This window comes from Capra hircus, chromosome 21 (genome assembly GCF_001704415.2).
Source record: "Capra hircus breed San Clemente chromosome 21, ASM170441v1, whole genome shotgun sequence".
Taxonomy (NCBI): domain Eukaryota; kingdom Metazoa; phylum Chordata; class Mammalia; order Artiodactyla; family Bovidae; genus Capra; species Capra hircus.
In genome coordinates this window covers 65,061,727-65,089,185 of record NC_030828.1, presented here as the reverse complement: position 1 = coordinate 65,089,185, position 27,459 = coordinate 65,061,727, and the positions used below count along the sequence as shown (strand labels likewise).

At 48.6% G+C, this 27,459-nt stretch overlaps 1 long non-coding RNA gene across 3 annotated transcripts; it reads right to left on the bottom strand.

Annotated features, from left to right (window-relative positions):
• Positions 30–25,764, bottom strand: LOC108638533. 3 transcript variants are annotated; one of them, XR_001919934.1, is made up of 7 exons: positions 25,261–25,764; positions 24,614–24,776; positions 21,504–21,617; positions 10,498–10,568; positions 7,621–7,708; positions 823–908; positions 30–565 (listed from the first exon to the last, which is right to left on the bottom strand). It is a non-coding gene; the product is annotated as an uncharacterized LOC108638533 (long non-coding RNA). The 3 variants fall into 3 exon arrangements; XR_001919933.1 differs by having other exon boundaries at positions 30–908; XR_001919935.1 differs by lacking the exon at positions 21,504–21,617 and having other exon boundaries at positions 30–908.

Below are 27,459 nucleotides of genomic sequence, written 5' to 3'. Positions count from 1 at the left end.
AAGAACACTGGAGTGGATTGCCATTGCCTTCTCCAGACCTGAGTTAGGGTTTATTCAAAATTCTTGATTCATATACCCCAGAACTCTCATCACCGATCCAAGCTCAATACTCTTTTTTTTATTTACTTCAATACTCTTTATTTATTACTTATAATTGTTTATGGATTGTTTATGCACATTATTTATCATTTCATTCATGGTTTCATTGATGTTTTTAAAAAATTGAGTTCTATGAATCACAAAAACCCAAGAGCAAGATCTTTGAATATTGCAGAGAGCTGTTTACAACTATTTATTTTGCACAGTTAACAAATGAGGTCTATTTTTCATTGAATCTCAAATGTTTCAATATAGATTAATCAATAACCGTGCTTCATACCCTTCCCATGTGGTTTACTACTCTCTACTTGCTCAGCTTTCATGTAATTTCTTCATATTTTAGAAGTAGTACAATGAACTTACTATCTTACCCCACAACTAGAGGACTGACGATAGTTTCTCTCTTGCTAGGCGCTCCCTCCTCCAGGATTTAACAACCTAGACTGTCATCAACTGAGAAATACTCCTACAATGTGGTACAAAAATAAAATGGAATATGAAGCAACTGCAAAAATGAAGGCGAAACCTTCGAACTTTGTTTTTAACGGCTCTCTGTTGCACTAACAGAGATCGCTCTTAATCCATGGTTCCTGACACAGTCTCAGCAGTGGTCCACAGGTGGCTTCCTCTGACTTTGTCTGCAGTAGCCACTCATTCCTTTGAAACAGTGCCATGGACCACATGAATTACCTTCAAACCAAGAACACAAACGTTGTTACTTACATGAGTCCCTTTGCTTTCTATCCACAGAAGTGACAGACAAGATCGTCAGCACTGGTAATGAATAAACCAGGTTAGGTGTGTTGAATCTGTGGAGTAAAAACAAGGGTTTTAGAAAACAGAAGATACAGTGTAGATTATTTTAAGAGACCTTAGTCTTGCTGAAACAAATCTATCATAAAATCTCCTTCTAATCACATTCAGTTATCCCAAGAAGAGCTCTCTTTTTATTTTTTAAATTATTAATGTACAAAATGAAGACAACTGCTCCGTCTATATTCTAGTATAATAATTAAGAACTATGTCTGTTCCTAATTCTTTCTATCAAACCCTACCCACACAGTTAAGAGCCTACATGACCATCTTTATGAGTGAGGTAAATTTACATCATTCTTTCTTCATATTGTCTCTCACCATGTTTGACCTTACTTTATGACTTCATTCATATATTTATTTTTTATTTGTTTAGTCGTAGAATAATTTGTCCATTTTTTTTCCAAAACAATGCAAAGTGGTCTAAAACACTATTGTAGTGTTTTTAGATACACATTTATATAGAGAACTGTCTCTACAGTTCTTTACCTAAAGTGGGCATAGCCCAATCCCCTTTTATTTATATGACATCAGAAGAGTACAGTTAGATTAATATATGATTTTTAATGATACAATATCCTCATTGGTCTATGTCTGCCCTCTTTTAAATAACCTCTTCCTTCACTGGGGCTTCCCTGATAGATCAGTTGGTAAAGAATCTGCCTGCAATGCAGGAGATCACGGTTTGATTCCTAGGTCGGGAAGACCTGCTGGAGAAGGGATAGGCTACCCACTCCAGTATTCTGGCCTGGAGAATTCTATGGACTGTATAGTCCATGGGGTTGCAAACAGTCGGACACGACTGAGTGACTTTCACTCACTCACTCCTTCATTAGCTAACGATAATATCACCTACATACCCCAGGAAAGAGTCCAAAATAACACGAACATCTGCCCATAAGCTCAACACCCAAAGAACAACAACTAAACGTATTTTTCAAAAATGATATTGGTTGAGACAATCTGACTAAAAACGATCTCTTCTCATATCATGAATTCTTAATATTGGCCCATGCTTGATCTTCTTTAGTTAGGTAGTTCTGTGATCAATTATTGTATTTCCATTTTTCCCCTTTCTTAATAAAATTAACAACCACCAACCCAGAACAACACTGACTCTTACATAGAGCTGCCCATAGGCTCTTTATCAACATGTTAAACACCCTGGCCCCTTTATTCATTGGAATTCAACTTTACAGAAATGTTTCAAGAATAATTGATATCTCATTATGCACTCTCATGATTGGTGGTTATCTCACTCTATCTCTTTGTCTTCATTAAATAATGTTTATTTATTTACTCATTACTGATTCATTAATAAAAGGATCTACACCTAAGATCTATCAAAGCCTGTATTCCTAACTTCAGTGACAATCTCGTATCCTACCAAAGCTGTAAATCAGGTTTGTTGCTAAAAACCTCAGCGCTCTAGGGGTTAGTCAAAATCCTTGGTTTGGACACCTCAGAGTACTCATCAGTGATCTAGGCCTGGGTCATTCTTCTTTCATTTATACATTTATTAATTCATTGATTCATTGATTAATAATGAGTCAATATCCTTCAATAACCATAAAGCAAGACTTTAAGAACATTACTAACTCTTGGGTTTTGCTCATTTCTCTCAGAACTAAAACACTGTATCTATAAGGGACCTCACTGTGGGATTTCATGCAAATCCACACTCATAAAGGCAATTCTTGGTTCTTTAATGCTTCTTGAATTTGTTTGGACTTTAAATGTGCAACAAAACAATCCAGGAACACCTTATTTTACTTCACTAACAATTTTCCAACTCAGTAGTCTCAGCAGATTAAAAGTCTAAATCTTTATTCCCAGCAGAATGTGTAAATCGACCACGGTAAAACAAATAAATAAAGTGAAATAGAAACAGCTGTAAAATGAATGAAGCATCTTCCTTTATCTTGTCTTTCAGTGGACCTCAGTCATTCAAAGTTGGGCTACTCTGGGACTTCCCTAGTGGTCCAGTGATTAAGGCTATGAACTTTCACCAAAGAGCCCATGGGTTCAATCGCTGGTCAGAGAACTAAGACCCCACAAACCTTGAGCACAGCCAATAAACAAATAAATAAAATTGAAAGAAAAGCAACGTCAAGTGTATCTAAAAGTTTCCCTGCACATTTCACCAGTATTCATTCTTGATTCTTTTTATGTATTTATCTGTCTATTATTTAATTTGATTAGTTATGAATTAGTATAATCCTATGTCTATTGTTCGAAAGATAATTGACAAGAGTAAATCAAAGCTCACAGAACTCGATATCATAAAAACACACAACCCCCCAAAAATAGACCAAAGATTTGAGTTTCCAAGTTCATTCCAAGTTCCAAGTTTCCAAAGAAAACATACATATGGCTGACAGGTTTATGAAAAGATGTTCATATTGCTATCAGAGAAAAGCAAACCAAAACAAGAATGAGGCATCACTTGTCAGAATGGCTATTATCAAAAAGTCTACAAAAAACAAATGTTAGAGAGGATATGAAAGGAATGCAAGCTGGTACAGCCTCGGTGGAAAACAGTATGGAGCTTCCTTTAAAAACTAAAAATAAAGCTACCATATTATCCAACAATTCAAGTCCTAGGATATATCTGGTAAAAAATGAAAATATTAATTCAAAAAGATAGTTGCACCCCAATGTTCATAGCAGTCCTATTTATAATAGCCAAGATACAGAAGCAATCCAAGTCTCCAGTAACAGACAAATGGATATATATATACACATAGACATATGTATATTTTATATGTGTGTGTATATATAATGGTATATTGAAAGTGAAAGTTGCTTAGTCGTGTCTGACTCTTTGTGACCCCCACGGATTATACCATCCATGGAATTCTCCAGGCCAGAATACTGGAGTGGGTAGCCTATCCCTTCTCCAGCATACCTTCCCGAACCAGGAATTGAACTGGGGTCTCCTGTATTGCACGCAGATTCTTTCACAAGTGAGCTATCAGGGAAGCCCCACTACTCAGTCATAAAAAAAGAATGAATTTCTGCCATTTAAAGCCATGCAGATGAACTTAAAGGATAGCATGCTTAGTGAAATATGTCAGGCAGAGAAAGACAGAACCTGTATGATAAAACTTATGTGTGGAAATAAGGAATGATATGAGTAAATGTATATGAAAAACAGAAACAGATAATAGAGAACAAACCTATGGATATATTTATAGCATTGTATTCCTAGGTGGCAAACTAGTAAGGAATCTGCCTACAAATGTAGAGGACACAAGAGACACGTGTTCAAGCCATTGGTCAGGAAGATCCCCTGGAGAAGGAAATGGCAACCCGCTCCGTACCCTTGCCAGGAAAATTTCATGGACAGAGGAGCCTGGCGGCTACAGTCAACAGGATTGCACAGTCGGACACAACCGAGCATACGTGCAATGTCCAGCAGAGGCTTTAAAAGGTACAGAGGTGGTTTTGCTCGGCCTCTGGAGTTTCAGGTTTTCACTATGAGACAAGCATGACCCAGACACTACACCTCCTTCATCTCAGGACTTTGAATAAGAAGGCAAGAAGTGAAGTCAACCCACAGCCTAGAGCACAAATGCTGCTGCAAGACACCTATGTTAGAAATAAACACGACTATTGCTGTGATGATTGTTATTCTGTGAGCCAGTGAAATTGTGGGCTACTTGTTATGCAGTGCTATTGCAACAATGACTAACTCATACATTTCCTCCCTTTTATTTTTAAGAATTGATTCATGTATTGTTTTTTTATAATAGTCAATGAAGTCACCACGAAGGTACCATCAACCCTAACAAAAACTATAATGTCTATCCATCTCAGCAATTTGTTGCTGTTGTTTCCTCAGTCATGTCTCACTCTTCTGTAACCCCATGCCTGCCAGGTTCCTCTGTCCATGGGATTTCTCAGTAATGCATGTATATATATACAAGGCATGGATATAAAAGGTGGCTAAATCTTTGCAATTCTTACCCATAAACTCTTTATGAAATTAGCTTCAACTGTAGAGAAAGGTATTAATACAAATATTTGCTTCATGATATACTTTCTTCTTTGGCCCTTGTCCAGTTCTCTACACACTGACAATTAGTAACACCTGTCTGCACGTTTCTCACCAACAAATGTAAAGGAGACCTTTTATTTATGGACAACAGTTACTATTAACCTGTTAACTACAAATGTTGGTACACGGCATATTCTCTTCTTTGCATCATACATGGAGTCTCTATTATTTATTACTCATTTTTTTTTAAATAAACAATACTATTACAATGAGTATCTGCAAAACAACTCTTCAACCTACCAACTTAAAAATAACTGCCTGATACTCTCTTACCAAAATACACAAACCTTCAATGTTAGAGAAATGTTCACATAAACTTCGGGGTATGCATTCAAAGTATACTTAATAGTTGATAAAATAAATGAATAAGCCTATGTCTATTTTTCATGAACAAAAGACTTTTTTGCCAGTGAGTCTCAGCCATGCAGAACTGGATTAATTATCATCTTTTTCACACAGTACATTTTCATCTCTGGCCCATAATTAACCCTCTTTTATTAATTTATGTATTCAATTATTCATACCTAATTTTCAAGAAATTCTCATTAACTAACCACCCAATGCAACTAATAGAGTAGCCATTTTCCATATATGACTATTTAAATTTAAATTAATAAAGATAAAGTAAAATTAAAAATTCAGTTCTCCATCCTCATTAACCACATTTCAAGCGCTCACTAGTCACATGTGGCTGGTGGCTACCATATTGAACAGAACAAATTACAGATCATGTCCATCAGCGCAGAAATTTCTATTGGACACAAAATACATTCTTTACCTGTAGCTAATAGGCTAGAACTGTTTCTAATGAAGCTAAATGGGACTGATCATAATTCTTTATCATTGGTCTATGCTGATTCTCCTTGGCTTTGATCATTTCTAAAAGAGTTTTAATTAACATCCATAAATCCAATCTCTGACTCCACAGGTAGAACACCCAGGCTGTCTTTCATCTGCGTTTGTGTTCCTTGCTCAGTGAGTTAACAGCCTAAATCTTTATCCATGGAGGGCTGTTTAAATAAGCCAAGCACATACACACCATGAAATATGAAAGAGCTGGTGAAAGGAATGAAACATGTCAAAAGCAGAGGACTAAGTTCACTGTAATCCGTTCATCCTTGGGTCGGTCTCATCACCAGTCTACATTTTGGAAATTCTGTATCTTATATGTTTATCATGGGTTTCCCTCATGGCTCAGATGGTAAAGAATCTGCCTGAAATTCAGTAGATCTGGTCAACAAATAAATAAATGTATTTTTTTTAGCACTGAAATTAACATCCAACACACCATCGTGCAAAAACAGGGATACTGAATATCTGCTCCTTAACCATACTTTAAATGGACCTGGGATGTACAGAATTGTTGTTTTAGTTGCTAAGTCTTGTCTGACTCTTTTGCAACCCCATGCATGATAGCTAGTTAGGTTCCTCTGTTCATGGGACTTCCCAGGCAAGAATATTTGAGTGGATTGCCATTTCCTTTTCCAGGGAATCTTCCCAACTCAGGGATGGAACTAGCGTATATTGGCAAGCAGCGTCTTTACCACATGAACCACCAGGGAAGGCCCATGTACAGAATCAGAAAAATTTTAATTCTGGAATAATTAAATATTATTAGCGACTCATGTTTGCCCTCTCATTCTATTCATTAATTTACTTACTTATGAACACCCTTAAACCACTGTCTAGCTGAAGATTTAAGAACATCAACTATTACCTACATTTTCTTTGCCTTATCCTTATCACCCAAATAAGAGTCAAAATTCTCATAAAAACTGCATGATTAAATAAACTATGCTGTGTCTATTTCATGCAACAGAAAGCAACTTTTTAAAAGAATGAACAGCCTGGATCATTTTTAATGAGTCTCACTTGTGTAGAATTGAATTAATCAGCCTTAGTTTATGAAACATTATCCTCACTGCTCTGTGCTTTGTCCTTTTAAATTTTATGTATCCCTTTAAAACAAACAATAAAAGGACACTCATGAATCTTACCCAAAATATAATAAGCTACCAATTCTTTTCATTTCTGTGTGTATCTCTCACTGAGTTAACAGTCTAAACTTCATCAAGAGGAAAATGTTGCTAAAACCATAGTGCATAATAGTAGAATGCTTCTAAAATACATGAAATAGCATATTTTTGTTTCAACTCCTTCAAATTTGCAGAACTGTGTAGTCCTAAATCTTGGGTCATGTTATATCATCTTCTTTAGTCCATGATTTCACTAATTTTGATTTTACTAATATAAACACCCATTTCTTTATCATAAATCAATAAACATATAAGAACACACTATTCATCCCAAGGCTAAGGGAAAGTAACAATTATATTTATATAAACATATATATTATTAATGTGTAATATAATCACACATATATATACATAAATCAACATAATGATCCACATATATAATTACTTTTTTTATTTGCTCATTTCTTACAGAGAGAACAGCCCAGTTATATCATTTTTTAATTCAGTGACAGGCCAAATGAGAGTCCTCATCCTGAGTTCAGGACAGTGTCTCATCACTGGTCTGTGCTTGGCCATCTTTGATTTTATTTGTGCCCATTCATGTTCAACAGCGCATAGGCACCCATCAACCAACCACCCAACCACAAAACACCACCACTAACCATCACTTACATTGGCTGGTCCATGGCTCATTTCCCACAGAGGTCACAGCCAAGGTCTTCATCAACAGTGTCATCAGACCCACTCTGGGGCCTCCACGCTGTGGAACACAAGGCAGATATTCGAAACGGTGAAACAACCCAGATCTTCTCTGACAGTCATCGGGTGAGCAGCACAGAATTAATCACCATCTTCAGTTCCTCACACATTCTCATCACTGGCCCAATATGGCTCTCATCGTACATATTTTCCATCTAATAATTGTATTTATTACAATAAATGTGCCTGAATTCACCACCCTAATCAAAAACAAGCACAGTGACTGCGACAAACATCCGTCTCTATTCTTCTTCCTTACAGAAGAACCAGCCCTGATCTTCTTCCTAATGACTCAGCTAGGCTGAACTGTGATACTAATGAACTTTGACTCCAGACATATTCCCATCCTTGTTTCCTGGCTGTCGTTGTTCTTGTTTTCACTTAGTTTTTTGAAATACAAGCACACATGAACTCAGCACTAATCCACAACAAAAATATCGATTAGTCCTTACAGACCAGTGCTTCTGATCTACAGAGGTCAGAGTTTCTGTATTGCTGTTTTAAATAGTCCACAATAGTATCGAAATGGATTAATCTTTAGCCAAAATCCATAAAACGTGATCTTTGGTGGCCCACTCTTGGCTCTCATCCTGGCGTGTATTTTATTTACTCATCTAATTCACTCCGAGTAATATATCAAAAACACCTGAAGCCACCGTTCAGCCCAAGACCGGTGACTATTCTAGCTCCCTGTAGACACACCTCCTACCCACAGTCCCAACAGTCCTAAAACTTACTGGGTATTTGCTTTGTTATTTTTAATAACTACTGTTGGGTAGAACTGAATTAGTCAGAACGCTTGTTTGAAAGCACGGTCATCAGTGGTGCTTGCTTGGCTCTCTTTAATTCGATTTCTGCATTTATTCATTTGTACAATAACTATGTAGCAAACACTCACTAGTGCCTGCTTTTATCTGTCTACACTTCCCTTCCCGCAGCCAAGATCTCTTCTGGTGCACAAACCCCAGTGTGCTCATGCTATGCAATGCAAACCCCCACGAAAAAGAAGAAAACAGCCCAGACCTTTTTGTGTGTTAATGCCAGGTTAGCAGACCTGGGTTAATCATCGCCTTTTCTGCAGACCCATTTTCACAACTGTGCTACTCAAGGCCATTATTTCTTTATTCTTTGATTTTTTTTTAAATAATAGAATGAAGGACCACAAACCACTCTGATCTCTTTTTCACATCCCTCGATTGTGAAGAATTAACCACAGTCCTTGGTTCATGACCCCTCTCCTCCCGATGCCCCTCGTACTTTACTGACTACGCAAAGCAGTGCAGTAACCATGCAGGGTCCCCACCTTCAGCGCCTCCCCTCTTAGTTCCCTGCTGCCCTCTACTTTAAACAAGGACCCCCACATCCCCTGTGTCCTCTCCCCTTCCCCTTTTACACACGTAAAATTTTACCACATATGTATTCTTAAAAAGTATTTTCCACAGTTCAGTGGCTGGCTGGGCCTCTGCAGGGCCTGTGTCAAGGGGGAGAATTAAATACACACGATGGACTTCCGAGCACACCCATCAAGGGGTGGGTAAAAGGACCAGAAGCTCTTTATCTGTGCTCGCAGTCACGAGGCAGTGTGGCCCAGGGGCTGAAGCACATATGCCTGCCACACTGCCTGTCTCCACACTCAGCCTCCAGTCTTGGCTAGCTGGGCCACCTCGGGAAAGTGAACTGACCACTCTCTCTATGCCCGTTTTCCCCACTCGCAGTCACAGCAGCAGTCCCTAAGCAGCATCAGCTATTCTCTGCATGCCAAAGTCAGCTGGGGAACCCATCCCTCCCCTCCCCAGCGCTGAGCCCCTCCCCCACATCTTTCTTCCGTCTGCAGCAGCTGTGGTGCTAGACAGACAGACAGACCAGGTTCCACCCCAGCAGGCACTCGAGAGCGGTGTAACTGCAGAGACGTGACCTGGCTTCTCTGCCTTGTGCCCCAGACTCGTGCGACCGGTCGACTGTGGACAGCGACACCCGTGAGGGTCCAGTGCGGGGATGCGTGGGACCACAGACCTTTCCGCAAGCTCCCACCCTGCACTCACCCTGCCCCTCCCCGCCCCCACATCGCCCACCCCTCGGGTCCAACACCCCCGATCTGATTAGAGAAACGAGTGATCTCGATGCTCAGGCCAAGCCGAGGGTTTCCGAAAGGATGGGCCTCGGGCCGGAAATTGTTGGGATCTGTTCTTTTTTGGACCCGGCATCAAAGCTTAAACAAGTGCCCTGGAAAACAGAAATCCAACTAAGGGATGCGCTTTGTAAAACTAAAATTCATTTCATGAAATGGGCCTGCCTTCTGGGGAGTCCATGCCCTGAGATTCTTGATGGTAGCATTGTTTCCCAGAAACCAAAAAACCATGACCTTAGTGACAAGATACAGCAAGCTTCCTTCCTGCCCTCCCAGACTGGCCTGGTGGGAGCCCAACATGCTGGCCCCAGAGCAACTCTGAGGCATGAAAAATAAAAAATACAATGACAAGTTAAAACATATTCTAATATGTTCATATGTTAAAACATATGCAGTTGTGCATATGATATAATATATACACACAAACATACCCACGTGGGGACCTACATAAGGAAGTCATGGGAAGACCCGTAGCTGGGGATCCTGACCCAGGCTCCTGCCTCTGCCTTGACCCCATCTCGGAGCACTGGGCGCTCCCTTTGCTGAACCTCAGGGGTCAGTGATCTCCTGGGCTTCCCTCCCTCCCAGAGGGTGTGAAAATGAAAAGCATAAAGTTCAAGTGCAAGTTTCCTCGAAGAGACAGAGGACCGTTAACGCTGTACCTCCTGCCCTGGAGTGTAGTGTCCGCAGCATGCCTTGGCGTCCAATGTCCCATCGGATCTTCACAACGGTCCTGTGAGTGAGACATGATCATCGCAGTGAGCCAACATTTACTGGATGGACACTCTCCACCAGGCACCATGCTGCCTACTTTGCAGTCATTGACAATGCTCTGGGATGAGAACAATTCAACAGCATCTTTCTTATTTCCCCAAAAAATGTTTTGCGCATGTGCTTGGTGCCAGATACAGGCCAGGGAAGACAGCAATGAATGAAACAGACAAAATCTGAGAGCTAACATCCTTGCAGGTGGAGACAGGAACAGATAATATTCAAAATAAGTACAACATGCAGTTTCTAAGATGTTGATAAGAACTGCAGGGGTGTACAGGAAGCAGGGAAAAGAATGAGAGAAAACAAGAGGGAATTCCCTGGAGGTCCAGTAGTTAGGACTCCATGCTTCCACTGCTGGGGATCCATGTTCAATCCCTGGTGAGGGAACTAAGATCCCACAAGCCACATAGCATGGCCAAAAGAAAGAAGAAAACACCAAGGAGGAGAATGTCTCACTGAGAAGGTGATATCTGAGCAAAGGCATGATTAGTCCCATTTAACACACGAGGAAACAGAGCCTCGGAGAAGTTAAGTGACTTACAGGTGGTCACACAGCTAGGAAGACACTGGCAGCCAGGGTGGTGAGTCTGGCCTCAGCCCGCCTTAATCATGGAACCCCACTGCCTCGTTTTTGCAGTAGCTCTTGCTCTCTGCTATCCAACTGTCAGCCCACAAAGTGAATGTGTGAATGTACGTGCAGTCCTACAGGAGGGTTCACCTCCCCTGCCACACAGGCATCTCCAGGATGGACTAAGAGTCCTGGACAAATAAGCGAACCTTCTTGGAGGGAGATGGCAGTGGTTGACAGTTCCCACGGAACTTGCATGGATTCCAGGATCAGGTCATCCTGAGAAAATATGCCCAGCATGGCCTAGCAAGTCAGCAGAGATGCTAAACCTACCACATGGTTGTTAGGGCATCCAAATGCATTCGCTCCCTCTGGTGCCACCCCACACGCAGCCACACGCCACCTAGGCTTAAGTTGCAAATGTTCTGCCCAGGAATGGGAGGAGGTCACCCACCCTCATGTCTCACATGGTGTGAGACTCAACTGGAACCATTCTTTGTGCCAATTGGCCAACCTCAAAAGACCAAACAAGAAACAAGTCTAATGTGGCTATTTTCTAGGCCCCCCTGCACCTCCCACCCCCCCAAAAAAACACATAGTGAAAGAAGTTTGGTGAGAGTACACATGGGAAACTTGCCCACTGCTTCTAGAAGCCAGGAAGCTGAACCAAGACAACGTTATTTCTTCATCTTGCCCTTCACCTACTCAGCTTCTTCTCAGTTCCCATCCAATCTCTCTAAAACTCTCAAGACCCCCAAGAAAATTCCTGCAGGGCAGCTTCACCTATTCCAAGGCTTAAACTTTCGTCAGATGGATCATGTCCATTGGGTACATATAACTCTTGTGTACATAACTACAAATGAAATCGTCAACGCATATTCATTTTTCTGTTTCACTGACTGCCCTCTCCAAAGGCAAAGGCTCACACACCTCTATGGGTACCTATTCAGCTGCCTGTAAAGTATGGATAAAGATTACCAGTCAGACATACTAAATGCCATCTCATGGAAAACAGCAATAACAACTGCAATTTTAATTATAATGAAATGTTTATTGCATCCTCACCATATGGGAAACATTGCTCAAAGCACTTTAAGTGTTTGACTCATTTCATCTTCAAGCACCCATTAAAAAAGTACGAACACTACTGGTATTTCCAGACTACAAATGCGGAAACTGAGGCACAGAGGTTAAACACTTTGTCCGAACTCACAAAACTCATCAATGGCAGGGCTGGGATTGAAATCTGAGCATGTGGGGTGTGTGTAACAGGACTTAGCCCCTAAGCAGATTATCAAAACACAACTGCTGGATTTAAGCCAGGTCTCCAGGGGTACCACTGATTGCCCCTTCAGCCCCCTGGCTGCTTCCCTCTCTCCTTGCCTTGCACCCCTTCTGCCTCTAGAGTCTACGTCTGCTTCCCTGAGCATTCAGTCATAATCGGAGCTTACTTGGACAACTGCACTGCAGGGTGTCAATGAGAAGTTTGACCCCTATATGTGCGATAATTAAAAGTGAGATCAACCAGAGAAGGAGTTGCCTGAGAAATAAATTTTAGGTCTGGGAGACAGAAGTTTGGCTCCCTGACAGGCCAGGAAGCTGAGTGTGACATGGGTGAACCCCAAGGAGTACAGATTTTTTCCAGGCATGGTCAGAGAGAAAAGGAAACAGGAAGAGAGTATGGGTTTGGTGGAAGAGCAGACAAGGGATCAAATCCTAGCTCTGCAATTGCCCCCACATGCTGTGGGGCAAGACATGGGCCGCTTCGAACCTCCACTTCCTTCTGTCTTGACTGAGGATGATAGCTGCTGCGGTGGAGGGCCACTCTGATGACTGAAGACTATGTTGAGCATGGGGTTGGGCTCAGGGCTCGGTCATCCAGGAGAGGCAGGGCTGCAACTGAGCAGCTCGAGCACCACCTCTGGGACTAGGTCCCCACCACCTGGCAACCCACCCGTTGCCCGGAGCCCCCGAGACAGCGACTGTGCTCAGAGGCAGAACAGAAGGCAGGAGCTTTCCCAGCAAGCTCCACTCAGAGGAGACCTCTCTTCACAGATCGAGTGAGCCCTTTGTGTTGGTGAGAAACTGACTGTTCCCCCATTTATCCATCCATCCGCCCTCTGCACCTTAATTCACTCCCTCAAATCAACAGCCTTCATCAGCCGGCCAGCCACCCCTCCACTGCTTTATCTTGATGCATCCATCCTTCCGACAGACCTGGGTCGGGATCCTGGGTCCTGCTTCCTAGCCAGTCTCGGACAAGTCACAACCTCTCCAAGTCCTCTCATCTGTGACATAAAGGAACATCAGACGTAGCTAGGGCAACGATTTAAAGAGCGCATGGACACACCAGCAACTGGCCTGAGCAAAGGACCCTAAAACCTTCCTTCCCACTGTGTCTACAATGGGGCTAGGATTTACGAGGGAAGAAAGCCACTGTATCTTGCACGATGTTTTCTAGGAATTATCTGCAATGTTTCTGTGGCGTGCAACCCCCTGTGGCACCTGGAACTGGGCGGTGGCCAGGGCAAGTGAAGGTGGGGGTCCCTCCTGGACACACAGCAGAGAGTGCCACCTAGTGGGCTGGCAACCTGTGGGGTCCTGAGTGGGTCCCACGTTGCAGCAGCTGCTGTCGGCTGTAGGACAACTGAGTTGCAAGCCAGCTGGGAGGTCCCAGCCTCCCTGACTGTAGGCTGCTCTGTTGGGATTTAGTGCACGTACTTTCCTCATCACTCAGAGGGTCTGGACTGCCAGGAGCCTTTTGTTTTGTGGATGATTGCCAACTCTGATTTGCCTACCCCAGCCTCTCTTTAGAAGTTTCCGGGGGGGCTGGGTAGAGGATAACTCTAGCAGCCACTGTTAGCTAGTATGTCTGCTATGTATTAAATACAGGGCTGGGGGCTTCATATGCAGTATCTCAAATCCTCTCAATTAGCCCAGCGGAGACCCAGAATTTGCTTCACTTTCAGTGAGAAAACTGAAGCTTCCTGAGGTTGGGTTACTCACTTAAGGGGAAAGTAGCTATGCAAACCCCTGGATTTGTAGCTGCACTTACTTCCTACAATCCCGGTGCCCCCCTTGAAAGTGCAGGAAAGAATTTGGACATTGATTTGAACAAGCCGAGTGTAAAAGAAATTTATGAGTCAGTTGGGGCTATTTGAATGCCGAATAGCTATTGGATGACATTAAGAAAATGCTGTTAATTTTTTAACTGTGATAATGGCCTTGTGGTTATGTTTGCAAAACAGAAAAGAGTCCTTCTTTGTTAGAGATGCATACTGACAAATGCTGGAGGAAAAGGTATGGTGTCTGAATTTGCTTCAGGAGTCTGGGGGCAAGTGGGAGTAGTGGAAGGGCAGGATGGAGTCTGGATGGAAGGAGAGGGGCTGGGAGTTGTTGGCCTGCAGCAGTAGGACCACGGCAAATTGTGATGAAAACAGGTTACCATTTTCTCCACTTTTATGTTGTTGGAAAGTAATCGTAATCAAAGGTTTTTAAAATAAACATGTGAAAATAGTGCGCAGTAGTCATGAAATGAAGATAATAATAATAAACAATATCTTAAAGTGCAGGAGCCAAGGAAGTAGGAGATGCAAAGCCACAAAAGAGCAAAGGGGTCCAGGGTCTGAGCTGACTCCTTCCTGGAGGGCCGTAGGGGGCTGACTCACAGGCAAAAAGAAAAAAAAAAAGCCTCAAAGTGGAAAGGGGACAAGAGAGGGGCCTGGATGGGTGAAAGCAAGCCATTCTAAGGTGGGGAGGTTAAGGAGAAAAAGCACAAGGGTGCAGAGCGAGACACCTACCTGCTACCCCAGTTCCCTACCTCCCAGACCCTCCTACGTACCCCTCCCAGTCACTGCTATATCCCTCAGACCTCCCCATTCTCCACCGGACGCCCAGGGCCATCTGGTCCCTTTCCTAGGCACTCCTGCCCCTCCCCAGCCCCGTCTGCCCACCCCCAGGTCCTCCTAGTACCGTGTACCCTCTTCTGACTCCTAAAGGGCCTGCTGGAGCCCCCCTTCTCCACGGCAGACCTGGTCACCTGCTGACTCCTTCCCTGGGACCACCTCAGACAGGATTCAGCTATCGAGCTTGTCTAACTTCTTTTCCTTTTTCTTTCCTTGTTTGGCTCTTTGGGGGACAAGCGGAGGTGGCTTTGGCCCTCCAGCTGTGTGCCAAGCTGGCCCCACCATCACCAGCCCCTCTGTTCCCCACCCCAGCCCTCCTGTTTCCGGCCAGTGACATCACTGGAAACTCACTGACGCCCGAGCCCAGGTCCACACCAAGCTTCCCAGACCCCTGGGCCCCTCACCCCTGCCCCCCCTTGCCCCCCTCCCGCCTCTCCCCTCTCTGGCCCTCCTGCAGCTGCCAGACTGCAGTCTGCTTCCTGGGCGCCTGAGCATCCTCTGCCCCGCCTGCAAATGCTCCCTCCCTCAGCCTTCCTTCCCCACTTTGGAAAGCCAGCCATCGGACCAGCTCCCAGCTCCCGGGACCCTCCCCTGCTGCATTGCAGCGTGGTCCTTTCTCGGTGAGGGCGGGGCGCAGCCTGCAGTCACCCCCAAGGTAGGGTGAGCCGCCCCTCCCTGGCTGCCCCCATCCCCCTGGCATGCACCGCGCATGCAGGTATCTGGGGCTGGCAAGAAAAATCAGAATCGCCGCCTCCGCAGAAGCCAAACAAAAAAGACCAAACAGGGCCCCGGTCCCCACGGGTCTGCCTCCCCCTCCTCACTTTCCGGGCTCAAAAATGTGGCCCAGGCAGCCCCCTTGTGGCACTTGGGGGCGCCACAGACGCTCGGCTGGTGTCTGAAGAACTCAGACTGTCTTGATTCCACTGCACCGTGAGTTGGCACAAATCTCAAGTGACCCAACTCCTGCCCAGCTGCAGAGCCGCCTCTCTGAGTGGGGGGCGCAGTTCCCCTCTCCTTCCTCCTGTCCACAGCACTGCCCGTGGCTCCCTCCCTCCCGGACATGGAAGTCTCCTGTTTTGAATACTGCTCAGAGGAGCAGACAGGTGTCCGGGGATGTGCACTGTGGCCGGGGTGGGGGCTGGAGGGACGGCATGAGAACAGGGGCTCTCCGACAGAGATGATGGGGAAACTGAGGGGCAGGGTGGGCCTCCGACCTCGTCTGTGTCAGAGAAAGGGGCTGGGGTCTCTGCCCTTGAGAGTGGGCTCTAGGCTGGGCATTTGCCTGGGGGAGGGGACTCCCTCTCTCGGCCCTCAGCCATCAAGCCTTCATCCACGCCACAGCTAGTCCTGCCCAGGAAGCTGCCCCTAGTGGGCCCCCTGGATGCTCTCCCGCCCCTCCCTCTAACTCCCCATCCACGCAAACAAGACCCAGCCCCCTTGATCTGCAATCTGCTTGACGTGGGCAGGGCCCCCTCTACGTCAGGTTAATAATGCCACTTTTATAAGCCTCTGCCAATAGGTGCTACCACCTAATTTGGAATCTGCCCTTCAAACGGATTGGGCCACAGAGGAGCTGGGATCTCAAGCACCCACTGCTGGGAGGTGCTTATAACTACTCACTTCGTCCCCTGCCCACCCACAACCCCCAGCACTCAGCACAGCCTCGCTGAGCTCTCTCCAGCAGCAGGGTGTGGTGGGGAGTCTCGGACAGACTGAGGTTCCAGCCTAGCTGGCCCTCACACCAGCTTGAGAGTCGGTGAGTATGGGACTTCATCTTTTCCTGCCTCAGTTTCTCCATCAGGCCAATGGGGAATTTTGAGGCTGGTGCTCAAGAGAGTTCCTGCTGGGACTGAGTTCTAGACAGACAGCCCAGCTCGGGGCTTGTCTCCTAGAAGACAGGGCTCCATGATGTCAGTTGCATCACTTGATTAACAGTGACTGACTCCCTTCTCTTTCCCCCACTAGACTGAGCTTGGAGGACAAGAAGCCAGCCGATTGGCACTGCTCTGTGTCCAGCCTTCCAGCCAAATCTGGGCCCGGGAAGGTAGGTGCCCTGCAGTGGTTTGGAGAATTGAGTGCCCGGAAGGATGGCTGCACCCCACAGTTTGTGGGATGCTTGGACTCCACTGGGCTTCTCTTCCCAGACACCCCCGCCCTTTGTCTAAGCTAGTCCTTCTAGGGAGCAGCCAAGAAAAATGTTCCTTTCGCCTTACCCCGGGGGGCCCGTCGTGCTATCTGTAAACAGTGCCAATGCTTGCCATATTAAAGGCAGGTGTGGGCTTGCCCATCTTTTTTGTGGCCTACTCTAAGCATCTACTGTGAGCTCACAGGCCCACAGGCCTCCTCTGGCTGAGTTAATTTGTGCTGCTGGAGCCCACAGAGGGGTCTCTGCCCTGTGAAGTCCCTGTCTGTATTCGGAGCAGGGCCTCCGAAGGCCGGGCGGTATTCTTTGCTGCGACACTTGTTACATGCGTGCGTGCGTCGCTCCCTGAGCCCCATGGTCTACCCTAGCAGCCCTGATGAGCTGTCTAGTGAGTGCTGGGCTGCACTTATCTCATTTAGCCTCCCCCTGAGCCGGTGCGGAAGCCCCTCTCATCTCCGTTTCACAGAGGAAAACCCGAGGCTCTGAAAAGTAAGAGGAATCGCGTGGTCTCCCAGTTAGAGAGCCGGGAAGCGCAGCCAGGGAGCCCCCAGCCCCGCCGCGGGCGCCTGCCGCCGCTGTCGCCGCCGCTGTGGGCTGACCAGGGCCGGCCCGGCTGCCGGCGGCTCCTGCGGAAAAGGCAGGGGGGTTGCATAGAGAGCGTTCTCCCTAGCAACTAGCAGAGGGGCCATAAAAAAACAAGAGGGCTCGGAAGCCGCTTAACAGATAGCTCCCGAGCAGCTGGACCCGGGAGGGGAGACCCGCGCCCTCCCCTGGGCTCTCTGTAGAACAGCAGGGCAAAGGGCTCCGTCCCGGATGCGGGCGGGCGGGCCGGGGCAGACGCGCCCCGGGACAGGTGTCGACGGCCGAGATCGGACGGGGCTGGGGAACCCCTCGCCTGATCCCACCGTGGACGGGGGGCTCGCTCTGGAGAGCCCCGGGAAGGAGCCTGCCGCCTGCAAAGAGCCGAGGGCAGAGGGGGCGAGGGGGCTGCGTCGGAGCCGCGGAGGCAGATGCAGAAAGCGGGGAGGGCTCCGCGAAGCAGCTCGGTGTGCGAGCCCCGAGCGGGCTGCTCGGGGAGAGAGGGAGCTCCCTGTTACGGGAGGCATCCGAGCAGAGAGAGGCAGGCCGGTACTTGGCCGGGAGGCTGCCGCACGGCTCCCTGCCCAGGCTGGCAGCCCGCGCACGTCTAGGCCTTCGAGAAGCTCCTGCAGCGCGAAGTCCCGCGCGGGGCTGGCCGCGGCGGAGGCGGGCTGGGGTCACAGCAAGGATGCTGACGCGTTCCCAGGTCCCTAGCCCTGCGCTCAATGGCAGAGGCACCGAGATGCCGGTGGAGCCGGTGGAGCGCTTCTGTCTCGGTGAGGCAGTGAGGGAGAGGAGCGGAGAATGGGGGTGAGTGCGGGCCGGCGCGGGGAAGGGGGGAGGGTGGGGGGCTGTCCTGCAGCCAAACCCCCATCTCATGGGCTGGGCCACCTGGAGTGGTCAAGGTTTCGCCCCGGCTCCCAGGCCCAGAGACGCTGGCCTGGGTCCTCTCTGAGGCAACAGGCTGGAGCAGAGGGTGGGGGAAGCCTTTCTGGGGTGGGGGGGACAGAGGCAGCGAGGGAAGAGCGGGTGGCGGTTTTGTCTGTTGAGTTGAGGGGCTGGCCTGGTCATGGGAAAAGCAGAACCCTTTTCTGGAGACTGGGCCGCAGCCCCGGATTCGGCCGGCTGCTGGACCGTGACTTGGATGCGCTGAGGACTAGTGAAAGCCCCCTCGCCTGGCAATGGGGGCGAGGGGCCTGCATGTTGATGAGTGCGGCCCGGGCTGTGTGTCAGGCGCTGGCCCTTTAGGCCCATTCATGGGGGCTCGGTTCCCAGGAACTCTGGGTGGACGGGGCCTTTATCAGGGGACCCCGCTAGACGAGGCTCTGTTCTGCAGTTTCTAAAGGAGTTTTCTTGTCTTTGTTCCCGGTGCAGGCACTGAGTGTGTGTGAGTGTGTGTGAGTGTGTGTGAGTGTGTGTGAGTGTGTGTGTGTTTGTCAGGCTGGCTGAGGGGCCAGCCTGGGGTCCTTGTCCGAAATGACCAGGCTGCCCTCAGTCTCTCTTGTGGGTAGGGATGCACCTCTCATGGGCAGGCAGAAAAGATTCGGGGAGGGCCAAGGCACCCAGAGACCCCAGGGCGAGCCCCTTGCCACTACTGCCTCACTGTCCCCCTCCTGACAGCCCGATCTGCCGGGCGGGCTGTATCTGTCGGCCTCGGGGTCCCGACAGCTGCTCGGACCCGCCGTGGGGGGGCAGCAGCGTGTTGCAGGTGGAGTGCGGGCTGGCTCCGCAGACAGACAGACAGACTGCCCCACCACACTGCTCAGGCGCTGGGAGCAGCCCTGGGAGGAACTGTTTGCTTTCTCAGAGCCTCAGGGGAAGAGTGTTGGGGCGGGGGGGCTTTGCGGTTGTTTGCTGTTGTTTTAATCAATTAAAAGATGGCTCTGAAACTGTCGCTGCGAAAATGTTTGGTTAAGTATTTACAAGTGCGTCACCGCCTCTGCGGCATCGCATGGAGGTGCAGGGGGGAGGGGGGAAGCGGGGTGCGGCAGAAGAAATCACGCACTTAGAAAATTTTGCAAAGAAAGGCTTCTGATGGGGAGAGCCCCAAAGAATTCTTTGAATAGCTTTGGTATCGATGAGAAAAGTCACCTCCCCAAATCTCTAATGGGGCAGGGGCTGCAGGGCAGCCCACCTCTGGGCCCCGGCGGGTCAGCTTGACTGCGGAGGGGAGGGGGCCTCCCACTAACAGTTCGTCTTGCCCCTCACACAGACACAGCCTGGCACCCTTGCCTGGACACAAGGGTGTTGGGGATGCAAGGGGCTGCACGCTAGAGGCACAGACGGCTCCCCTAACAGCGCGAGAAGCAGCACAAGACGTGGGTCAGCCCAAGCCCAGGCTCTGGAGTGAATACACCGAAAATTTAGGAGAGAGGGGTCTTTGTGCTCTGTGGCTGAGGAAGTTCACTTTTGTGTCAAAGGCCAGCCATGCTTCCAACTAGGTGAGGCTGCACCGAGGCACAGAAACCTCATTTAGGCTGGGCCCGGCCCAGGGAGCCGTTTCTGTGAAATTTAGGAGAAGTCAGGTTTAGCCAGAAGTTTTTCCAGGAATTATTAACCTCTGGAGACTGTAACCACTGCTCCTTGTGAACCGCTCTTGCCAAAGTCTATAAAATACAAGTCTAAAAAATCTGCCTGAAGAGCAGTCCGATGTTTTATATGTATTTATAAAAAAAAGAATAAATGGTGGCCAAACTTTTTAGGAGAACCCAATTAAGACCAGTGGGGGCAGCCCCTTTTGGCCCCCTGCAGGGCTTGAGGAAAGGCCCTGAATCTCCCCTGGGGGTGTCCGCGCCAGGGAGAGGGGAACGGGCTGCTCCCCGCCCGGCACTTGCCCTCTCAGCTCCGTTGGCCCCTGTGGGTCTCCCTGCCCTGAAAAGGAGCCGCCTGTGCCTCTGGAGGGAGGTTAAGCACTTGGGACAGGATGAGATGGAAAGGCTGTTGGTTTCTGCTGCAAACAGCGTGGAGGCTGCTGCAGAGGGTGATTTAGTTGTGTGACTGTCCCGCTCGACCCCTCGGCATTCTGGGGGTGGATTAGCATTCCTCCTGTGACATCAGGAAACTGAGGCCCAAAAATCCTTGGGGATTTGCCAAAGACACACAGCTCTGTGTGTGGCCCTGGAGCCACGTGTGTGCTCAAGATGGCTGCCCTGATGGGGGGCTCCCTCCCACCCCCACCCCAGGGAAAGAGAGGGGAACAAAGCCCGGAATGCCCTGGTGCTTCTGCTCCTCCCGACAAGCAGGCGAAGGCCTCTGCCCCCACCCCAGGGCGAAGCAGGCATGGCCTCACGGCCCCTCTACACCTGGAAGCCAGTACTCTTTCTAGAACGTGACATATCCCAAGCACCACTCTTAGCCCGGTCCTCTCCCCAGCACGTCCCCATCACACCAGCTGTCACCCTCAACCCAGCTGTCGTTCCTCCGTCTCATGTTCCAGAGCCCGTTTCTCTCTGGCAAGGAGCAGGTCACAAAAGGCACAAGGAACCGTTTCCAGGGTGTAATTATCCTCCCAAAACACATCGCTGCCACTCCAACCCTCAGATGTGAAGCGCCCGACCCCTGCACCCCAGGACTCAGGGTTCCCAGGGCCTCGGGGAGCCTGGCATTTGCACTCAGGAGGGTGGGACAGAGCAGTTTAGGGGAAGCCAGCCCGCCCCCCCGGGTATGTGTCTGCAGTAAGACGGCATTCTGAGGACTCACCCAGTGCCGCAGAGCACTCAGCCAGTCCTCTGAAGCTGCCCCTCGGCCCAGGGGAACACGAGGCGGTTTTCAACTAGGGGAGGTCAGATCTAGGCAACACGGGAGCCGAGGTCACTGAAAAGGGTCAAGGGAAAAAGGGTAATTAACATGTGGCCAGTTTCACAAATTCTAGAAAAATGCAAACCGTTCTTCTGGACAAGGCAAACAAGTCAGGCATGTCAGAATTTCACAGACCATACTTTGCTGAAATTTTAAATGAGGTGTTGGGGTCGGGGGGAAGACGTGCCTCTAAATTTGGGCTCACCAAGGAAATATTTCAAGCCTGGTCTTAAGGGCCAAGGCGAAGCTGGCTGGAGCCCCAAAGGGTAAAAGGCAGGGCACACAAAGAGAACAAGGCAGCTGGTGGGGGCCGTAGTGCGTTTAGCACACGTATGTGCACGTATACGTGTGTGTGTGTGTGTGTGTGTTCATATGCACACATGGGGAGGGGGCACAGGGCTGGGGAGCCTCCAGCCAGACCCTGAAGGGTCTTAACATGCCAGGCTAAGGTTCTTGGACCACATCCCAGAAGCTCCGGGAAGTCAGATGGAGGATTTAAAGCAAGACAGTGACAAGGTCAAAATGGCATTTTAGAAAGATCACTCAGTGAAAATAAACTTCGCTGTAAACCATTTAATCTAGCTATCCCACCTCTAAGAAGCCGGGGTAAAAGCACAGTTGGGGATGTGTTTACATATTCAGCTACAAGAATGCTCATTGCAGGGTCGTTAGCAATAACACAACTAAAAAACAAAAACGGGACAGCTTAGATCTTTTTTAGCTGGCATCAGTTCAGCAGAATCCTATTAATTAAAACCTCGGTTCATGACACGCTCTCCTCATTTATCTATGCCAGGACCACTTTTATTTTATCTGTCTTTCTTATTTATTTTCTTAAATCATATAACAAGCACAACATGAACCAGTGACCCGCCCGATGACTAGGACTTTGACCAAAGCGTCTATATGCACACACTCGCCTCCCCCGGCAGACTTACAGCTGGGGTTTTCAACAATAAAGGAGGCTCTAATAAACAATGGTGCAAACACACCCCGGAATATTAAACAGCTCTTAAAAAGAATGAAACAGCCGAGACCTATTGTCTTTAATGGACCTTAGTATTTTGTGCAGAACTGGATTAATCATGATCCTTTGTTCATACACACTTTTTCATCACAGATCCAGGCATGGCCTGCTTTTCTTTTTCTACTATATGCATTCATATATTCATTTGTAATAACGACATAAACACTCGTGAGCCCACTCCTCAAATCCAGACCTTAGCAATTACTTAACACCTGCTTCCACAAGCCAGCACCACCCCCACCCCCCACCATGGGGTAAGAACCCTGGGGCTTTCGTGACAGCACCGAGATGGTTAACCCAACTCCAGTATGTGTTCAGATTACAGGCTACTAAGGTGTTGTAATAAGGAATGGTGTTTTTTTATGATCTCCAAGCAGGATCTTGAGTGAAGAGAAACAAGCTGTGCAAAAAGAAATGTACATTGTGATATAGCTTACATAGAAAATAAACAGAATCATATATTGGAGGGGGGTCTATTTAGATATCTATGCAAATGCACAGAAAAAAAAAATCTGAAACCAGACACCTGACTCAGATAACAGCACTTAAAATGGTGGTGGTTGGTGGGGAGGTGGGAAGTTGGGGAGGAGAGAGGAGTTGATGATGGTTTTAGCTTTTATCCACAGTGTTTGATTTTCAGTAATAGGTATATTAATTATCAATGCATTTCTTGCATAATTAAAATAAGCATTTTGTGTGTGGGTTTTTTTGTTTTGACTTGTTTGTGGGGGTTTGTTAGCTTTTAGCTTCTTTTTTTTCGTTTACAAGTACAAAAGGAAGCACATTTTGGCTGATGGATGGGGAGCGGGTAGATTCCCCCACACACACATCACTTCTGCAGACACGAAGGATTTATCCTGCCCCCCAGATCACTCTTTTTTTGAAATCTTCTGCTCTAAAGCAGGAATGCCCCAGGTCTCTGAGTGGTTAGCAGGTGATATGAGGCCAGCAGGTGTGTGCCCACCGGCTGGAACTGTACCTCCCATGGGCCCCAATCCCTTCAGACCCACAGGGCGTGTGTCTGCAAGGCACCTATTCGGGAGAAGTCCCTTTCCTCCGCAAGAGCTTTAACAGGCCCAAGAGCTAATGCCCTGGCCCATGTTTTCGAAGCTTAGCAAAGTGGAAATCAGGACTCAAGAGAATGTGAGACGAGACAGTCCCGGGCGAAGGGGACACAGGAGCCCCAGGGGAGCAGCACACATGCTCCGGCAACCCTGCGGCTTGCTGGCGGAGACCCGGGGGCTCGCTGTGTCCTCTGCCGCTGATTCCCAGGCAGAACCCACAGCTCTTATGTTGCCCTTCCCCAATTCTAACCTACAGGGCGTGTGGCTGACACGCTCCCTGAAAATGGGGTGCAGGTCCTTGCCTGCTGCTCCCCACGTGTCCAGGGTGGCATGCCACACCCTGACTTCTCATCAGAACCCCTCCCTCCCTCAGACACTCCAACCTCTGCCTGCATACTAAGCTTCAGACCCAGCCCCCCAGGCCCCCTCCAGCTGTCGCAGGCATGGAGCTAACTGCGCAGCTAAGAAGACCCTTTATCTTTATGCAGATAAAGACATCAAGGCCCAGAGATCCCAAGAACACAAAACCAGGCCAACCTGAAGCCCAAATCAATCTAAAGTCAGGTTTTGTCTTGGCCTCCATCCACACAGATGAGCTGATCAGTTAGCTGCTTAAGGTCTTCCCCTCCCTAAGCTGACCAGGCAGGACCTTCTAGAATTCTCGCCCCTCTGCCAGGCAGACACTTATTTTCAACCATGACTCTGCACAAAAGAAATGTGAGCCCAGGTTAGCCAACCCTCCACCAACACGACCAGCTCTTAATCACCTTTTCCGCGCACAAGCCCCTGCTGTTTATTACATGGCACTTTATTTTGGATGGGGTTTGATCCTGGTGAATACTTTGAGATGTCTGTCATAGTTTTTGCAGATACCAAAGATGCTTATGATAAATAAAAGTAAAATACAGTTCCCAGGTTACCTGCGTCTGCCTCCGGGCCAGGGTAATTCCATGTGAAGATGCTCTTTCCTCCAGAAGGCTGCGTGAGTCCCACTGGGCCAATAAAAGTTACAGGGTTGACTCAAGGAAAGGGCCTCTGGACCCACGGCTGACCTGTTTATCCCTCCAGGTGTCCCTCTGGATTCTACAAAAATGAGAAGGGCTTTGAAAGGGACAGTTAGGGGACAGATACACTGAAATGACACCCATTTTTGCATCAGTTGATCACCTACTGTGCACCAGGCACTCTCTAGTTTCCTCCATTAAAAGCATCAAGGTGATCCTTGAAGATGGCTGTCTCCATCCTAGAGGAGCCAGTGAAGGGAATTATAATCCCTTGACCAAGGCCACCAGCCTCCACCCAGAGGAGCCTACCCTCTCTGCCCCCAGAGCAGACCCCCATCAAACACGCCCCCTCACCCCTCCTCGTAATCATAGTGAAAGATTTTAACACCACCCTGGGTTGGGGGGCACGTAATGTAAGGGACAGTCAAGAGGAACAGCATTGTTTTGGATTTTTAAATTAGACTACCATTGTAAGGTTGTGTAACCCCAACCACCACCCCCAGCCTTTGAGGGCCTTACCCCTCCAAAGAGGCTGTCTGTATGGCAGAGCGGGGCATACGTACCTGGGGAGAGAGGTGTCTTTGAGGTCAGCCTAGAAGAGCCTCACACTCCCCTGGGTGGGGCTGCCATCCTGGCGGGCCAGGGCTAGGCCTCTCCTTGGCCTTGGGAGCCCACTGACTCACTGCCCGCCGGGGGCAGTGAGCCACAGCTGCAGGACAAAGAGCTCAGGTTAGATCCATCCTGAGGACTCTACACGTTTACATATTGTTCACATGTACCAATCAGGGGATAAAAAGCAATCATTTTTCAGACCTTTTGATTCGATCCTGGGCCAGGCATCTACTCCCTTCCTGGAGAAAGCCGCCATCCAACCTGCCAGCCTCCTGCGAAGGGAGAAGAGAAAATACCCCCCAGGTTCCCAGGTTGAGGGGCAGCCCACCTCTCAGATCCCACCCCCAGGCCTCCCCTCCTAATGCTGACAGCCCTACTGTGTGCCTAGGGGGAAGGAGGGCAGAAAGAGTAGCTAGTGCAGACTGCTGTCAGGGACAGGACTGAACACTGCAGGGTCGTCGAGGGGCTTGCTCAAGGGGCTTCAGAGCTTGGGGGTCACAGAGCAAGGACGGGGCCGCAGGGCCTCCAGTGTGGACCTCAACTGGCCTGACACGTGGGCAAGGCCAACGGGACTCGCAGTCTGTGTCAGACCCAGAGAGAGAAGTGAGGACGGCCCATGGGGTCTGAGGTTTGTCCTGGGCCTCAGGCTCCTCTTCTGCAAAATGGGGATAAGAAAACAGTCACACCTTCAAAGGGTGTTACGAGGATTAAGAGGATGAAAACAGCACCTGGCACAGAGTAAGGACTTAGATGATGGAGGGAGCCACAGTGCTGGGGGGACTGTATCATGTGACATGACGTGGGCCCCTGAGAACAGCAGGACACAGCCCCGAGTGGACTGAGGTCCCTACTGTGGAGAGTATGTGTGCCACCCCAACCTGGCCTTTCATACTTAAGAAACCTATTTATCCAATAACCTTCTAGAAAGAAGCGGAGCTCCAGCTGACGGGACAGAAGCAGAGCCACTGATCGCCTGTGTCAAAGGTAAGGCTCAGGGTGAGGGGGTCCCATGCTGACCTCCCGCCCCCAAGGTGGGTGGAGGGGTGGGGCTGGGCCGCCGCTCAGAAACAAAGGTTAAAGGATTTGTCTGTCTGCAAGAAAAAAGCCGTGACATGGAGGACTCAATGGCTCTGTACAAACACTTGAGTGGCTATAATTAGCAGGCTCTGGGCCAGCTGTCCTGTCCCTCTGCCCACACCCAAAGTAGCCAAATCGATTGGAAATGACCACAGGAGGTCTTCCGGGAGACCGAGGGCAGACCCTGAGGTCCTCGTTCTTTCAGTCTTGCCTCCCATCGAACCATGAAATGGAAGTAGCTCCTCCGGTCCTCAGGGGGCTCTGAATGGCCACTGCCCACTGCCCATGGGGTGTCAGCTCCTGCCACCCCCCCAACCCCATCCACCAGTGCAGAGAAGAAAGCCTAAGCTTGGCTTTGATCACTGCCTCTGCCTCTTCCTTCCTAAACCGGGCTCTCTGAATCCCAGTTAAACCCGTGAAGCAGGGAACACGCCCCACCCTAAAAGGAACAAAGTTAGTGTTAGGGGCCTGGTGCCCAAGGTCAGGCCTGAAATATCCATTTTAATAAGTGAATGCTAATAACCCTGGTCTGAAGGACACGTGCCTTCTGCATCTAGACACCCCATCCCTTACTAGCTCCAGACACGACCTGCTCAGTGCTGGGGCCGTTCAATGGTCCTGATCCCAGGGGCCCTCGCCACCACTAATTACGGCTCCCGGGCAGGGCGCGTGACCCTCTGGACTCTGGCTCCCTCACTTACAAGGCAGGGCGTTGTCATCTCGTGGGGTTAATGGGAAAATTAAAGTTGATGCCATGCGTGAAAACGCTGCCTGAATCCATCTGACCATTACAATTATAGTGGGTTGATAAAAGTGATAATAACAAGAGTCCTAATGATAATAACAAGCCCAGACTCATTTGGAGCATCTCATAGTACACGAAGGGCTTGCGGCACCCCACTCCCCTGGGAAGGCGGGGCTCCCTCCATTAAGTAAATGGAGAGACTGAGGCCAGTCTGGGCCGAGTTGCCTGGCACCAAGGCCCCACCCTCCTGCTCCAAGAAGCCCCATGCTCCTGGGCCTGCAGCCACAGCACCCCAGGAACAGAGGGAACCCATCAGAGACTCAAAAAA